Genomic DNA, 18,511 nt, shown 5'->3' on the forward strand with positions numbered 1-18,511 from the left:
CTGATCTGTGCCCAATATAAAATTAAATAACTGAAGGGAAGTCTCCTAGCAAGTGAGGAGGAGACCAGGAGGTGCTGTGTAGATCGCGGGGGTGGCGCAGTGCCAGCGTGAACCTGGGAGGCGGGAGGGCTTCTGGCGGTGAGGCAGAGCGGCGCTGTGAGCGGAGCTGCAGGGGAGGGTGCTGCCTGGACCGGAGGTCTAGTAGTCACCTGCGATCCCCCGCAGCAGCCGCTATTAAGTAGGGGAGGGGGGCGGGACTTCAGCTGGGACTCCTCGCTAAACTAGCAGATGACAGCATGTAAAACCACCTTAAAACAAGGAATGCTATTAACAGTAAAACGACAAAACATGCAACGGCAGTAGACTTTTCATTCTACAAAAGACAATGAACAAAAATCATTTCAAAGCTGATATCTGATGGCTATGATGTCTAGAAGCTATACATTGGCATTACAATGACCAGAATTCAACTGGGCGCGCAGCTCAGATCAGAAAATTGAGCAACTCAGTAGTGAACCGTATACGATGCACATCTGCGTCTGGTGCAGGGTTATTTAAAGGTGTTTTTCTTTCACTATGCTCCCCAAATCGGTCATTTTCATGAACTGTTGTAAATACGGGTACGTTCCCATTGGGCAATGTCTCTATAGGGCCAGAATAAAGGTGCTTTTTCCAAACAAAGTCAGCAATTTCTGAAAAAAACAAAATTACATTTCTTAGAAAATGCTCCAATTCTCTCATTCATATCTTCTATGCTCGGGTCATCAGCAACGTTTATCTTTCAAAGAAAGCGACAGGATTCAGCACGGAAACAACGCGATGACTCAAGGCTTCAGTTCGCTCACCAGTATGTTGGAAAGGCAGATGGCTGACAGTCTGAGCATAATTTGGGCGCCCCACTGTTCCATGAATGACAGGAATGTTCACGTTCCATGCTTTCCAGTTTTTGTTCTCACCTGAAAAAGATAAATTAGCATGCATATATGACGACTATATACTGTTATGTAAAGTGAGGTGGAAAGTAATTGAACGGGAATTGGCGTCCTACTGTGAAAGCATACCATAAAGATCACGGAACAATTATCAAAACAATTTTCATTTTCTAATTCCTACTATGTAATTCCAGGTACGAAACACCTATGGAGTGCAAGATGCAGATTTCACACTTCGTGACGACTAAAAAGACTACATTGATCGTCGTAAAAGATAAAAGTTTGAAGAACTTCCTCGACCAATACTTAAATACTTCAATTTGCAAAACAAAGTATAAGATTTCATTTTTGCAATATTCCGTTTAAGCAAATACAGTTAGGTAGGGTTTTTATTTTATTTTATTTATTTTATTCTCCCCCCCCATATAATCGTATTGCAACCAGTAGCCCTAATCTGCGCCCAGACCTTGTGGAAGAAAGCAGGGGAGTCGATGTTAGGACCATAGATAGCCACAATAACCACAGAAATGCCACATAAAAGTCCCTGAACCAAGATATAGCATCCCTCCGGATCCCCCTGAACCGACCCCTCCCTCCAGTCCAATCCCCGCCTGATCAATATTGCCACACCACGGGCGTAGTTGGAATATATAGCCGAATAATTATGACCCCATCTATTATGACGCAATCGCTGGGATGGCGTGGTGTTCAAGTGTGTTTCCTGCAGCAGGCAGATATCCACATTGTATCGTGCTAAGTAGGCATAAACCAGTCTTGACTTCCTACCATAATTTAGCCCCCGAACATTCCAAGTCAAACAATTCAACGTTTTATCAGCTCTATGCATATCTCGCTGTGATACAGAGTTGGAAATAATAAGATCGACATGACCCATTCCATACGCAAATGACGCTAGACACACATCTTATTGCATTAGCACTGGCATCGAACAATAGAACAGTCCCTCCCCTCCACCCCCCACCCACTCCAACCCCCCAACTATGTTGTAGAGTACCCATCCTAACTATTAAACACAAAACAATGTGCAACAAGCAAGGGAACTTTCCCATGGGGGCCTAACTATGCCGGCAACTACCCTGCATTGGACAGGGTGGCCGGAAAAGCTGCGGGAGACTTAGACCACCCAGAGTCACATTTGGTTAAAACAATGAGAGACAACGTAAAGAAAAATCTTGAGAAATTCAAATGCACATATAAATCGACAATAGTCCAGCACCCATCTTTACAATTTGGCAGGGCCCATGTATCCACAATACGATACCCATGTCAGTCATTGTCACTCAGCTGGCCTCCTGACGCTCCGGCTCCCTCCCGATGCCCTTTTGTTTTCTTGCCTCTGATATGTTTAGCGAACTTCAAAGCCGATTTGGCGTCGGTGAATATGTGGGCAGTTCCTTCAAACGATACTTTCAATTTAGTGGGGTATAGGAGAGAGTATGGGATCTGCGCCTGTAGAAGGGCACGCTTTGCCGGGAGAAATTCTCATCTCGCCGCCTGTACTGCTGGAGTGAAGTCTGGGTAGAATGAGATATTATTTCCTTTATGTGTGATGCTGCCCTTTTCTCTAGCCAATCGTAGGATGAGGTCCCGATCTCGATTATTCAGAAGTTTCGCAATAATAGGCCGGGGCGGTGCCCCAACAGGAGGTTTCTGCCCCAGCGACCTGTGCGCCCTTTCCACCACAAACACCGCAGACAGGTGTGCATCAAATAACTTGTGTAACAGGTCGGTGATATAGGTTTCCATTTTAGATATTGCGGTCGTTTTCGGAATACCAGTAACGCGAAGATTATTGCGTCTTGATCTGGCTTCCAAATCGTCATTCTTAGCTCTGATAACGCCGAGCAGTTTGTCCATATGCAGCAACTGTTCCTTCGTTTCAACTTGGAAGTCATGAAACTCAGTATGACGATTTTCCAGCGTATCCAGACGCGTCTCATGGGTTGCCACCTGTGATTTAACAGAATCTAATTGGGAGGTCAGGGTATCCAGTTTAGTGTCAATGTTGCGGAGACTTGATCGCATCTCCAACATAAGTGTCCGCCAATCCTCACCCTGATCCTCTACATTGAGATCTCGTTGACCCTCTGTCTGAGTCTCCGGCTCCGAGTCCGCATGTCGCGTGGAGCGCTTATGCTCAAAGGTCAGCTTCGGCTGCTTAGCATCCTGCTTGCCCATTGCGATTGTAGATGACTAGTAATAGCACGTGGAGCGGAACAGTAAATGCACCCTTAAGTCAGTGTTATCAAATTGTTGTTGTTGATAGTGGTACACACGTTCCGTAATGTTCCACCTGTAAAGATCTGCGGTATATGTGGAGGGTTCAGTTGTTTAAAGCCGGCGTGCACCACGTACAGTACAGCTGCCCAGGTGGGCACCACCTATGGACAAGGGCAGGGGCACAAGGTGGTGTGGCCTACACCAAAGCGACACAAGTATTTCCCGGGGAGATCTTCTTACAGCCCCTAGCTTGGCCCTCCATCCAGTACGGATTCGGCAATGCAGCACCCACCCACATATGGCAAGGAACAGGACAGGATCAGCTAATGGTAGAGGTCCATCACAGGTAAGTAGTGCACACCGCTACCTCACAGCAGCTTAGACCCAGCAGCCGCCCTAACAACAGTCCACTCACGATCTTTGCGCAACAACTCCTTCTCCAAAAGGCACAAACACCTGTCCGTGTCTCAGGCGTTGCCAACTGCCCAGCAGCAGAGGCACGCGACAAAGGCAACCAGCAATCAATAAGCAAGGCAGTCTCGTAATCTCAAGGGGCAGCCACTAGCCAGAACAAGTAAGGTGCTTCCAGGTGCTGCTGCCAAATGCAGCCACCGATGGCCTCTAGGCAGTTAGGGACTGTCTCTCCAGCACCAGGGAGTGTTCTCTTTGTTTACATCCACCATGGAGTCACATCGGAGGTGCTCACCATGCATAGGCATTTATTCAGCTCCACTGCCTCACCACTGAAGCGTGCTCTGCAATCAGCCCTGAGAGTGCACACAAAATGGCGGCCGCACACTTCGCTGCCCGATTTCAATTATACTCCGCAGATCCTCCACGTGGCAGGCAAAAAGAGCTAAAGCGCCTCGCCTCCTCCACAGACAAGCACCATCACTGCAGCTTGGGAGCACCAGCACCTAGCTTGTAATCGTGGCACGCCGCTGGACACACGACAGCACCCCCGCCGGTAGCATCAGCGTCCGGCATTCACCGCGATGCCCCGCACGTCCGCAGGCACTATGGTCCACTTTCTGCCTCCTCAAGCACCGGACAAAGCACACGCCGCAGCCTTTGTTCCGCCCGGGGGGGTGTTCGTCGCCAGATCCGATCAAGCTCCGGCAGCGATGGGTGAAGCTCCTCCCCCAAGCAAAGGCCGTGTGCAGCGAGGCAGCCCCGGCCTCGATTGAGAACACCACCCGGCGGCCCACCAGCACGAACCTCAGGCGTCCCACGGTGTAGGTGTCGACTGGCCACAGATGCGATCTTTATGCAGCATTCCGGGTAAGAGGAACCTCGGCCAATGCCCCACGTCATCAGCAGTTCTCGTAGAAGGTCTGGGCAGTCATTTGCCACCCCGAAGTAGGTGGATAATATGTAGGATGTTTGTCCAGCCGGCGTTGCGCACTCAAGGAGCGGCCATTCCGCTGCTCAGCAGGCCACGCCCCCCACAGTTAGGTAGGGTTGTGTGTAATTTTATATTAGATATTATGTGGAATATATCTTGGCCTTTATACGAAGAAACTTTTCTCTGCGAGGATATACATCTCACAAAAGAGTCAAGCGAGACACCAGCAGGAGAAATATTTGAGGAGATAATGTTTTTTGCGGAGAAAATGTTTCTCTTCAGCATAGGTTCTATTCTAACCTGTTTCATGCATGCAAAGTTCTTGCAAAAGTTTGTCTTACGTAAAATTGTGAAACTGTCATTCATTTGAAATTACACAAAATTGGTGTATTTCGTAAGACTAAGCTGTGGCATACCAAATTGCCAGATGCTCACAGGGTCTGTTATTTTATCTTTTTATTTTATCTTTTGGACAACATCAAAAAGCTCCGTGTTTCTTCATAGACCACAGATTTATTTTCACATCATCTAAGTTTCATATACCATAGTTCACCGTAACACAATATCTAGGAACATTTCTTGCAAACAAAGTCACCTTTGAAAGTGTAAAAGCTGACAAAGAAACAATAAAGAAGAAAACATCATAATCACTGGACAACATTAAACTGAATCCTGCTGTATTTAAGTAGGGGCACGCTGAAAGTGCAAACTTAGCTGCAAAGTAAGATAGAACTGTATAAAAAGTGATACAAGAGAGAGAAGGTACATGTAAGGTACAAGTAGACGGGGTACAGAAATATCTTCTTATTTTGCTGAGTTTTGTGTGCGGTTACAATACAAAAAAACAACAAAAAAGATCAAATTAACCTCAAAACACAAAGACCATGTCGCGTGCAGCATCCCAGTGGGACTAAGGAGGTTCATGTCATGTTGTTGTATTGATTAGTCACCATAGCTGTTTAAGACAGCTGGGTTAGAGAGGTTTAAAATGTGTCTGTCTGTCTGGCCGTCGCAAGACAGCCGGCTAAAGAGACATGCTTACTTTAAACCTGTGCTCAAAGTCCATCACTCCTCCCTACTGCAGTAATGGTCACGCCCCTCCTGACAATCGATTCTGGATGGGTTGGTGAAAAATAATATGGTAATAAATAAATTGTATTACCATTTTTTATTACCATTTTATTTCTCATCTTTGGGGCTTTCCTTGGGACATTTTTGTTAGTGGTGTGATGCTCCTCCACTCTAATGGAAGATCTGCTCATGGCCCATTGACTATCTGAGAAGGAAGAACTGGTTTAATCCATTAGTAGATTCACTTGATGAAACCTATGAGGCTATTCTCAACAATACCAGTGAGAAGGCCCAGGCCCAGATAAATCCCAAAATCCCAGGTTATATATACTTCTCTGACCAGCAGCCCCGGGGCTTTATATAAATATTCTAACTAAAAGCATTCTCAAAGGGGCTGCTATTCCAGACTTGTGGCATGGGGGCGAAATAGTCCCTTTGCACAAAAAAGGTGCATGTGATGATCTTTTCAACAACAGACTAATACAGTTTTTAGACAGTTTACAAAAAATATGACAGGTGTTGAATATAGTGCTGGTATGAATATATAAAAACACAATCCTGTCAGATTTGCACGCAGGTTTTCGAACTAAGACCAGCCCTTTAGATCATGTTTTTAGGTTTTGGAGTATCTATTGGAAAACAGTAATTTTAGCCAAGGGCATTAGTCGATCTTCGATCTGCATTTGACCTGCTGACTAGTGAAACATTGTGGAAGATATTGGAGGATATTGGCCTTCCAGTCAACATTCTATCTATTATTTAGACTACATAATAATATTAGGCATAGGTAAAGTGGGGCCGATGGGCAAGTTAACCAGAAATATACCAGTAGCTAGAGGGGTGAGGCAGGGATGTGTAATGGTCCAGATTCTATTTCCTTTATACAAGTAGTTTCATTGTTTTAATATCTCTGATGGATACAACTGGTTCTCTGTGAGTACCAGTACTGCTATTTGCAAAGGATGCGCTCTTGATTCTAAGATGCCTGCTGGCGTCTATAAGGGGGATGGAGTTAAATGTTTCAAAAATGAAGTTTATGACCCTTAACCACTATAAATCACATTGGGCCATAAAAAGAGCAAGACCAGATAAACTGAGAAAGTTTCCAACTTTGATCACTTTAGTGTGAGGCTTACAACTGATACAACTTGGTCCCCTCCAAGATCACCGAGAGTGCCCTGAAGACATGAATCGACAGCTATATTAAAAAAGTATAAGAGATTAAAGAGTTGAACAATAAGTCCTGCTTTGGAAATACATAAGTCAAAAGAAATGGGGTTAGTACTTTATGGAGTGGAATTGTTGGTAAATGCAAAAGAGAGCAAACTGACTGTAGCAGAAAATGTATTTTTAACGGCCCTACTGGGCCTTCCCCATAGTGCTCCTCTTTTACTACTGTTTATTGATTTGGGTCACTGACCTTTTGCACATGTTTTAAAACTAAGGACATTGTTATACTGACGTAGATTACATTAAACATCACACTTAGCTTCAATAGGTTAGCACTAGAGGATAGTCCACATGTAACTAATTATCAGGCAATAACTTAGTATACTCATATAAATGTTTTTTTTGCATAAACTAGGGTTGGAAGAGCTTTGGGAAAACCTGACAGAGACCACCTGGGTAGCAAAGTATGTTCTTAAAGAAATACTCTGTCAGAGAAGGAAATGCATAATTGAAAACAAGGGTCACTGACTGATACATGTTTGGCTCTTAAGTGATTCTTTTCCTGTGACCCTTTTTTAGATAATGTGACATCACCTATGTTTGTTAGACCTGGCATCTTTTGGTGTGTTTCCCCTATTTTTTTGCTTTCTGCCCTCCTGATTTTGGTGGTATGCTGGACTTGGTTTTGCTGGGTTTAATATCTCTGCATACTTTCTCACTGCTGTTCAGTGTTAAAGTGCAAATGCTCCTATTGTAAATTGTGTCCTGATTGGTGTTTTCATGATTGACATATTTGACTTACTACTAAGTCCATAGTACAGTGCACTGTTTGTTTGCGCCCATGGCCTGTAAATAAAATGCTGCTAGTGGGCCTGCAGTGCAGATTGTGTCACCCACATAATCAGCCTATCAAAGGGTTCTCAGACCTGCCACTGCAGTGTCTGTGCCCAGTTTTTACTTCCATATCGACCTGGCAAGTGCACCCACTTTCCTGGGCCTAACCTTCACGTTCCTTACATGTAAGACACCCCTCAGGTAGGCCCAAGGTACCCCTGTGGGCATGGTGCAGTGTATGTGAAATATGGGACATGTTCTGGTGTGTTGTACATGTCCTCCTGATAGTGAAATACTGTGCATTTCGTTTTCACTGTTGAAACTGGGTGGGTGGGACCGCAGCCTCATTGCTGGAGGGTTTCCGGCCCTATACGGTGGCAGTCTGCGGTTTGACTGACCACCATCAGAATAAGGCCCTAAGGCTAGTTGTATGTCCTGGAATAAGGGCAGCAATTAGCGTGACGATTGTCTAGGAGCAGGAAAGCTCCTGCAATGGTGCTCCATTTCCTTCTCTTCTGCAATGCTTATACTTCCCCAACGAAAAAAATGGATTGTACTGATTGGGGATTAAACAACATCCAAAAGCTCTGAAAATCCTTAGACCAAATACAGACGATTTCATAGTTTATAGTGTGGACATGTTTCTCACCTCTTGTGGATAATACAAAACAAGTTTCCCATGCCATTGGTGATATCTTAGTAAATCATCCTATACTTGAACTTTATGAGCAATTTTAACTATTTAAAGACTGTGTTATATTCTAGTCTTGTATTAATTATGAGAATTTATATTTTGTTAATCCATTGTTAAATGAAATGTAAGACAAAACTAATGATGCTGTAAACATTGAATTGATTGATAGATATATATGAACCCAAAGCAATTCTTCTTTGCTTGAAGGCGCACTCGACTCCAGGCATAATTACCACAAAAACTGCAACTTTTATTCAGAAATGATTTATTTCGCCTTACGCCTTACAAGTTTCAGAGCTACAAGCTCCTTGTTCACAGGCCATTCCCCAGTCATGGCAGAAACGGTGAAGAGCACACCTGTCCCCATCAGTTTCAAGTAATTTATAGCCCCTTAGTGGGCACTTCCAATGAAATTAGTTTTCACACTTTCTGTGACACGTAGTTTTCAACAGCCAATTCTTCCCCTCTCGTGGGGTCCACAAAGACATGGCTCAATTTGAATGTCATTTAAATTGTCAATTTAGCCCTCCAGTGGGCCTCCAGATAACAAGTTGCACAGTTATTTTTCTATTTCTCTGCAGTCCCACATTCAGTTTGAAGAAAAGTTCCAACCTGCAGCCTCTTTAATAATCCATTAGGTGGTGCAACTTTCTCCGGCAGAAGAGGCCGGAATTAACTCAACCCAAAGCATTTCTCCTTTGCTTGAAATCACACTCGGCTCCTGGCATAATTTCCACATATATATATATTTAGAAATTCACTGAAAAACAATCGGTTTTAGGGACAATATAGTTAGAAATTAGCATTTAAAAAACATTATAAATTCAGTGAAAAAAACAACAGGTTTCAGGGACGTAATAGTTAGTTGGACATTTCACACATACAAAACCAGAGAAATTCAGCCGTTATAGTTAGTTGAGCTAACTATAACTTGCCCCCCGAAATGCACTGCTGATGACGTCAGATATTACATCACACATGACATGGTCAGTGACCATGTCATAAGTTCACTATTAATCGACTGCTCAGAATGTTAGGCCTACATACCAAATATAGAACAGCAATCCTAAGCATATCACTGTTGTAAGTCTGAACAAGTTTGTGAAGGTATGCATGTGTGTCACATAAAAATAAACATAGAAATACTTGAATATCTGTGTTTCAAACAGCATACTCTGTAAATATGTGTATAAAAAGGTGTATGTATTTATTTCTGCTCATAATACAGGGCACATGGGTATTTAATAGTATATTTGAGGGGCTCTATTACACCTATATACATACGAGATGTTTGCCTGTGCAACTGAATGATAGAGCAGAACTGAGAATATTTAACAACCAATAGAAGAAGCTGCCCATTTTTTAAGCTACCATCTTCAGATGCATAACACATTTGAGAATACATATACAAGAAGACATATACCTAAGTCATAAGAGCACACAAACCTTTAAACTTGACAGCTTGCACTTCCAATTTGAGTACCGAAAGAAGTGAGAGAAATACAGAAAGAAGCAAGAGATGTGCAGAAAGAAACAAAAAGAAGTGCAGAAAGAAGGAACAGAGGTTCAGAAAGAGGCAACAATGGTGTGGGAAGAGGGTGGAGAAAGAGGCAATGGGCTGCAAAAAGAAGAAAGAGAGCTGCAGAAAGAAAGAAAAGAAGCGCAAAAAGAAGGAGCAGATCTGCAGAAAGGGGAACGTGGGGTGGAGAAAGAGGCAAGAGGGATACAGAAAGAAACAAGGGAGGTGCTGAAAGAAACAAAAGAAGAGCAGAAAGAAAGAACAGAGGTGCAGAAAGGGGCAACAGGGGTACACAATGAAGTAAGAGAGGTGGATAAAGAGACAAGGAGTGCAGTATGAGAGCTGCAGAAAGAAACAAAAGAAGTGCAGAAAGAAGGATCAGAGGTGCAGAAAGAGGGACGAGGGGTGTGAAAGAGGCATGAGGAGTACAGAAAGAAGCAACAGAGGTGTAGAAAGAAACAAAAGAAGTGCAGAAATAAGGAACAGATGTGCACTTAAGAGGGGTACAGAAAGAGGGAAGAGGGGTGTGAAAGAGGCATGAGGAGTGCAGAAAAAAGCAAGAGGAGTGCAGAAAGAAGCAAAGGAGGTGTAGAAAGAGGCAAAAAGGGGTGCAAAAAGAGGAAAGAGGGGTGCAGAAAGGCACATGGGGTACAGAAAGTAGCAAGAGGTGTGCAGAAAGAAACAAAAGAAGTGCAGCAAGAAAGAACAGAGGTGCAGAAAGAGGCAACAGGGGTGCAAAATGAGGGAAGAGGGGTGGATAAATAGGCATGGGGTACAGAAAGAAGCATGAGAGCTGCAGAAAGAAACAAAAGAAGTACAGAAAGAAGGAACAGAGGTGCAGAATGATACAAGAGAGGTGCTGAAAGAAGCAAAAAGGGTGCAGAAAGAAGTGAGAGGTGCAGAAAGAAACAAATGAAGTGCAGAAAGAAGGAACAGAGGTGCAGAAAGAGGGAAGAGGGTTGTAAAAGAGTCATGAGGAGTGCAGAAAGAAGCAAGAGGAGTACAGAAAGAAGCAACAGAGGTGCAGAAAGATGCAAGAGGGGTCAGAAAGAAGCGAGAGGTACAGAAAGAAACAAAAGAAGTGCAGAAAGAAGGAACAGAGGTGCACAGAAGAGGGGTGCAGAAAGAGGGAAGAGGGGTGTGAAAGAGGCATGGGGAGTGCAGAAAGAAGCAAGAGGAGTGCAGAAAGAAGCAACAGAGGTGCAGAAAGAGGCAAAAGGAGTGCAAAAAGAGGGAAGAGGGGTTCAGAAAGAGGCACGTGGGGTGCAGAAAGAAGCAAGAGATGTGCAGAAACAAAAGAAGTGCAGAAAGAAAGAACAGAGGTGCAGAAATTGGCAACAGGGGTGCAGAAAAAGGGTGGATGGGTGGAGAAAGAGGCAAAAAGGGTGCAGAAAGAAGTGAGAGGTGCAGGAAGAAACAAAAGAAGTGTAGAAAAATAAGGAACAGAGGTGCCGAAAGAGGCAAGAGGGGTGCGGTAAGAAAGGTGTGAAAGTGGCAAGAGGGGTGCAGAAAGAAGCAACAGAGGCACAGAAAGAAGCAACAGAGGTGCAGAAAGAGGGAAGAGGGGTGGAAAAAGAGAATAGAGAGGTGCAGAAACAAGCAACAGAAGTGCAGAAAGAGGCAAGAGTGGTACAGAAAGAAGCAAGAAAGGTGCAGAAAGAACCAACAGAAGTGCAGAAAGAAGGAACAGAGGTGCAGAAAGATGCAAGAGGAATGCAGAAAGAGAAGAGAGGTAAAGAAAAATGCAAGATAAGTGCAGAATTAGCAACAGTGATGCAGAAAGAGGGAAGGGGTGGAGAAAGTGGCAAGAGAAGTGCAGAGAGAAGCAACAGACATGCAGAAAGGGGGAAGAGGGGTACAGAAAGAAGCAGGAGGGGTGCAGAAAGAGGGAAGATGGGTGCAGAAATAGGCAAAAGTGTAGCAGCAAGTAGAAGAGATGTGCAGAAATAGGCAATAGAAGTGCAGAAAAAGAAAGAAAGGTACAGAAGGAAGCAACAGAAATGCAGAAAGAGGCAAAAGAGGCGCAGAAAGAAGCAAGAGTGGCTTGCACGCCATTAGTACCTATAATACTCCCACATCTAGCAATAAGTAACAGGTGACCATTCTACGTTTGCAAAGGACCTTCCACCATTCTGTAACACTTGTCACTGTATCTTTGGTTACGTTTGAGCCGTTTGAGCTAGAAACAAGGCATTTTTTGTTCATATCTGCAGATTAGGCAGCAGATGATGGATTATGTCGCTAACACGGAAAATGTATAATTATGCGACAGTGGGTGCAGTCAAACAGTCGCATAATTCCAGTGGCCCTGCACATACCTCTGACTAGGTCCAGAAGTATTCCTCAGTGATTCCTTCTTTTTTAGTCTTAGTGAGTTCATAGTTTAGCTTCTATGGAAACGAGTAAGACTAAACCTGAGGTTACCACTCCGCAACACAGACTACCATACCACATAATTATTCTCCATAACACATAATCCCACTCTACATAATCCCTATACACTAAATACAACATACAATGCCAATAGTTCTAACTCTTACAAATGTGAAACCTATTACATTGCAAATGCTTCTTTAGCTAGTAGTCGTGGTTGCAGAATGGTGGAGAAAGGTGCTGGGCCTCCGACTAGCACTAAGGAATTCCGCTGCATAGGATTTACAGGCGGTACCAGGAAGGCTTCATGGCCTCCAAAGTCCATCAGGAGTAAAGTGGACTTCATCCACCAACCTGTAGTGTGCCAGGAGGCGTGTTTGAAGAGTGGTGGAGAAAGGGGGCATGGCCTCCGAAGTCCTTCCAGCAATCCCACTGTGAAGGACTTACTGGAGGAAACAAGAGGGGTAGCCAGCCCCCAAGGACATCTTTGGGGACCTACTACTCCCCCTATTATCTCCAGTAAGTCCCACCCACCGGGATTGCTAAATTCACATAGCAGACCGTGCCCCCTTTGCCTACCACTCTACAAACAAGCCTCTTGGCGTGCTCTTGTATGGGAATTGAAGTCCCCTCTGCCTGTTGGGGTCCTTAGGGGCCAATTAGCCTAGATGATACCTCCAGAAAGCCCCAGATAGCAGAATTGCTGAGAGGTGGACACAGCCCACACCCCCTTTCTCCACCACTCTGCAAAAGAACCTCATGGCACACTCTTGGTTGGGTGATGGAGTCCCCTTCCCTCCTGAGGATTCCTAGGGGCCAACTAGCCCTCCTGTTATCTCGAGTAAGCCCCACACAGCTGGATTGCTGAGAGTGGTCCGAAGCCACGCCGCCTTTTTACACCACTTTGCAAACGCACCTACTGGGGCAGTGTTGCTCAGGGGATGAAGTCCACTTTAGTCCTGCAGTCTTCAGGACACAAGAGGACCTCATCGCCCCACCAGCAATGCGCCAAGAGGAGCGTTTGCAGTGTTGTAAAAAGGGGTGTGGCCTTGGACCACCTCTCAGCAATCCCACTGTATGGGGCTTACTGGAGGCACCTGGTCTGCTAGTTGGCCAATAAGGACCCTTAGGATTCAAGGGTACAGTGGTGCTGGGAGAGGGTGGGGCCTCCAGCGAGATTTTTAACCCAACGAAGGACACTGTTCCTACAGTAGGATGCAATAAGTCACCCATACTTAAGGGTGCAAAAAGTCACCCGTGCATTTTACAAGAAAAATGTGAGCAAGAAAACAAAAACAGAACAAAAGAACCTTAGGTGTGAACGGCCCACAAGTGAGGGGAAAAAAACTTTTTGTCCTCTGATGCCCTCACACACCCCAAGGGGTGTCATGCTTCATCATCGGGCAGTTGCTCCTCGTAGGGCCGGCGCTGCAATTCCCTACGGGTCCCCCGAAGGGTCGCTTTGTCGGAGATCTTTTAGGACTGCCGGATGGTGGATGAGGGTGTGTGGGGAGTGGGTTCAAAAGAGGGTAAATCAAAGGAGAATTGTGCGTGCAAAATAATCAATGAATTTAAAAGGGTCAACATGCAGCGACAGTGTAACTGTTGTACCCTTTGCAGTCCGAAAACCGCTCAATAAAAAACATTGCCCCAAAGGCTCACTATGCCTGGGTGTCATAGGTCATAGGTCGACATGTTTCACGCTACTCTTGCCCAACCAGGGTCATTTGCGCTTCTTCAGGACCATAAAACAATTCAGTGAAGTGCACGTGAACAGTGTCAATAAGATAAAAATACCCTCTATCTCATTCAGGGAGGAACAGCAACTTGTATACCCTCAGTATGGCAACAGCTGTTTGAATGATGCCGCTCATGATTAATGCCTAGGAAAGAAAAACAAAAATAAACCGAACATATGGACTTCAGTACGACTTGATGCCTCATAATGTGCCACAGCTGTGTGCACATAAGTTCTAGTTAAATAAAAAGAGAATAGCAGACACACGAGACACCCATCACCGAAACAGAGTCCCATCTCTATGTGGCGTCCAAGGTAGTAACATGTTGCCTAATAAAGGTCCCACCAGGAAAAAGGCTGGTGACACACATGATTAATAGTGCCCATTGTTAGCTTAACTGGCCCTGCTGAGACAGTCCCTCTAAAGGCAAAAGCAATGGGCCCCCACACAAAGCCGGGCTGAAAAAATAACCAAATAAATAAATGGTAAAGTTCCCAGGTACTAGAGCAGCTGAGCTCATAGGTTCAGGAAGGTCAATAAATTAGTACATCCACTTACGCGTTAAAGCGCGGGCTACTTCCTCCACACCTACCCCTCCATTGCGTTCACCGGTAATGAGGTGCCGGGACTGGTTGTTAATGTAATGGAGAAAGGTCTGGGTGGTTTTTCTTTTCCGGCTACGCCTCCGGAATTCTGACTCTAAGCGCATGCGCTATAGCAGAAACAGATCTAGTGTAAGTAAAAGGCGGGAATCTCGGAGACCTTCATGGCCGGATCGGCCCTCGGAAAAATGACCCACAGCGCATGCGTTGCGGCAGAGACAGGTGCGCATGTGCACAGCACGGGGGGACTACTCCCCAGTTCATGCGCGCAAAATGTCATATCGCTGCTAAAGGCATTGTTCCTCAAACACCTCCCCTTACATCGCGTGTACCAATATACTATTAAAGGGGCTGATGAGAAGGAGGTGTGAGCTCCAAATTTTAATGAAGAGGAACAAGCATTAGGGCAATGGTAATTACCGTAATTGCAAAAAACACAGGAGAGCTGCATATGAATAGGAAGTACCTAAGACCCAATAATAATGATAATATTAAATGAACCTGAGACAGACCTGGGTGGCAACCTCTGAAATACCTACGGGACCTTAGACTCAATAAAGGGGGTGAAATCTTGGTCGTCACAGTTGAGTCAAAAAGGAGTGTACAACCTACTCCCAGTGTCAAAGTAATGGGTACTCGTGTGTCTGAGAAGGGAAAGACATACAAAGATAGTAAGGTCCCTCAGCTGAACCGAACGAGGAGCAACTGCCCGATGATGAAGCATGACACCCCTTGGGGTGTGTGAGGGCATCAGAGGACATAAAGTTTTTTTCCCCTCACTTGTGGGCCCTTCACACCTAAGGTTCTTTTGTTCTGTTTTTGTTTTCTTGCTCACATTTTTCTTGTAAAATGCACGGGTGACTTTTTGCACCCTTAAGTATGGGTGACTTATTGCATCCTACTGTAGGAACAGTGTCCTTCGTTGGGTTAAAAATATATGTATCAGGAGCATGGACACTGGACCTTTAATAGCTCCTAGGTCCCCCCCTCTTTTTGTTTAATATATATTGCACGGCGGTTCAGCCGAGGGACCTTACTATCTTTGTATGTCTTTCCCTTCTCAGACACACGAGTACCCATTACTTTGACACTGGGAGTAGGTTGTACACTCCTTTTTGACTCAACTGTGACGACCAAGATTTCACCCCCTTTATTGAGTCTAAGGTCCCGTAGGTATTTCAGAGGTTGCCACCCAGGTCTGTCTCAGGTTCATTTAATATTATCATTATTATTGGGTCTTAGGTACTTCCTATTCATATGCAGCTCTCCTGTGTTTTTTGCAATTACGGTAATTACCATTGCCCTAATGCTTGTTCCTCTTCATTAAAATTTGGAGCTCACACCTCCTTCTCACCAGCCCCTTTAATAGTATATCGGTACACGCGATGTAAGGGGAGGTGTTTGAGGAACAATGCCTTTAGCAGCGATATGACATTTTGCGCGCATGAACTGGGGAGTAGTCCCCCCGTGCTGTGCACATGCGCACCTGTCTCTGCCGCAACGCATGCGCTGTGTGTCATTTTTCCGAGGGCCGATCCGGCCATGAAGGTCTCCGAGATTCCCGCATTTTACTTACACTAGATCTGTTTCTGCTATAGCGCATGCGCTTAGAGTCAGAATTCCGGAGGCGTAGCCGGAAAAGAAAAACCACCCAGACCTTTCTCCATTACATTAACAACCAGTCCCGGCACCTCATTACCGGTGAACGCAATGGAGGGGTAGGTGTGGAGGAAGTAGCCCGCGCTTTAACGCGTAAGTGGATGTACTAATTTATTGACCTTCCTGAACCTATGAGCTCAGCTGCTCTTGTACCCGGGAACTTTACCATTTATTTATTTGGTTATTTTTTCAGCCCGGCTTTGTGTGGGGGCCCATTGCTTTTGCCTTTAGAGGGACTGTCTCAGCAGGGCCAGTTAAGCTAACAATGGGCACTATTAATCATGTGTGTCACCAGCCTTTTTCCTGGTGGGACCTTTATTAGGCAACATGTTACTACCTTGGACGCCACATAGAGATGGGACTCTGTTTCGGTGATGGGTGTCTCGTGTGTCTGCTATTCTCTTTTTATTTAACTAGAACTTATGTGCACACAGCTGTGGCACATTATGAGGCATCAAGTTGTACTGAAGTCCATATGTTCGGTTTATTTTTGTTTTTCTTTCCTAGGCATTAATCATGAGCGGCATCCATCAAACAGCTGTTGCCATACTGAGGGTATACAAGTTGCTGTTCCGCCCTGATTGAGATATAGGGTATTTTTATCTTATTGACACTGTTCACGTGCACTTCACTGAATTGTTTTATGGTCCTGAAGAAGCGCAAATGACCCTGGTTGGGCAAGAGTAGCGCGAAACATGTCGACCTATGACACCCAGGCATAGTGAGCCTTTGGGGCAATGTTTTTTATTGAGCGGTTTTCGGACTGCAAAGGGTACAACAGTTACACTGTCGCTGCATGTTGACCCTTTTTAATTCATTGATTATTTTGCACGCACAATTCTCCTTTGATTTACGCTCTTTTGAACCCACTCCCCACACACCCTCATGCACCATCCGGCAGTCCTAATAGATCTCCGACAAAGCGACCCTTCGGGGGACCCGTAGGGAATTGCAGCGCTGGCCCTACGAGGAGCAACTGCCCGATGATGAAGCATGACACCCCTTGGGGTGTGTGAGGGCATCAGAGGACAAAAAGTTTTTTTCCCCTCACTTGTGGGCCCTTCACACCTAAGGTTCTTTTGTTCTGTTTTTGTTTTCTTGCTCACATTTTTCTTGTAAAATGCACGGGTGACTTTTTGCACCCTTAAGTATGGGTGACTTATTGCATCCTACTGTAGGAACAGTGTCCTTCGTTGGGTTAAAAATATATGTATCAGGAGCATGGACACTGGACCTTTAATAGTTCCTAGGTCCCCCCTCTTTTTGTTTAATATGCCTCCAGCGAGATGCCAGCTTCTGCTTTTTTTATTATTGGAAGAAGGGGGGCTGTGTGGCCCTCATTCTCTTAATATTTAATGGGTCCATCCCCCAGGGCCTGACCCATTTAAAAAAAAAATGGGAAGGGGGCCATGCGGCCCCCCTCCTGAGGCCTTTTTTGGCCCTGGGGACACCATCCCCCAGGGCTTTGCCTCTTTTTTTAATTTAAATTTTTTTAATTTTAAGGGAGGGGGTCCGCAGAGCCCCCCTTCCCTGGGCAACTTTTGGCCCAAGGAACCCCATTCAAATTTCAATCCTAACTACAGGCTCCAGCATGCACAGCAAGCACCTGATAGATACTTATTTGAACCTGCCCACTGGGGATGAATAATAAGCATGCGATCAATGGCGCCTGTGAGCAAGATTGGACTCGTGCCTTTTGCATATATGGTGTGAAACCGTCCAGTAGTTCCTGAGAAAATTAGATTTAAAAGTACATATATATCTATGGCCTCGGAGGATCCATGCACCCTACCCGCACCGTAAGCGCACCCTCCCCAAACCAAGCGCGCACCCTCCCGATCGCGCGCTGAATGCTAATTGGCTGTCGAGTGTCTCTCTACATTCGAAATCAGGAACTGTTGGCGGCCATTTTCTGCCTCTGTATAAGCGAGGCTGAAGAAGCAAGGGGAAAAGTGCGTAAAACATACAAAGGGGGCAGAGTGGAAATACTCTAACCCTCTAGAGGTGCTTAGGGGGTCCCAGAAGGACCCCCTGGGGCCCCTTAATTTAAAAAAAAAATACGGCGAAATTGGATGCACGGATCCTCTTGCGGTGGGTTCGCGGATCCAAGGGAAAAAAAATGAAATTGTTGGGAGATAAAGATTAACCTTAAGTGTTTTGTTCTTGAGTGGCTCTAAAAAGAGCCGTTGTGTTCATTCAGAGTTTTTGGTACTTATAAGTAAGTACCTATACAGAGTCTAATGTTGTTGAGGAAGACTCTGTTTCTTTCATCAGTAAAGTGTACTCCATCTCTCCTATACATCTCTTGCATATGAAAGCGCACATTGTTATT

Source organism: Triturus cristatus, chromosome 2_2 (genome assembly GCF_964204655.1).
Source record: "Triturus cristatus chromosome 2_2, aTriCri1.1, whole genome shotgun sequence".
In the NCBI taxonomy this organism is placed as follows: domain Eukaryota; kingdom Metazoa; phylum Chordata; class Amphibia; order Caudata; family Salamandridae; genus Triturus; species Triturus cristatus.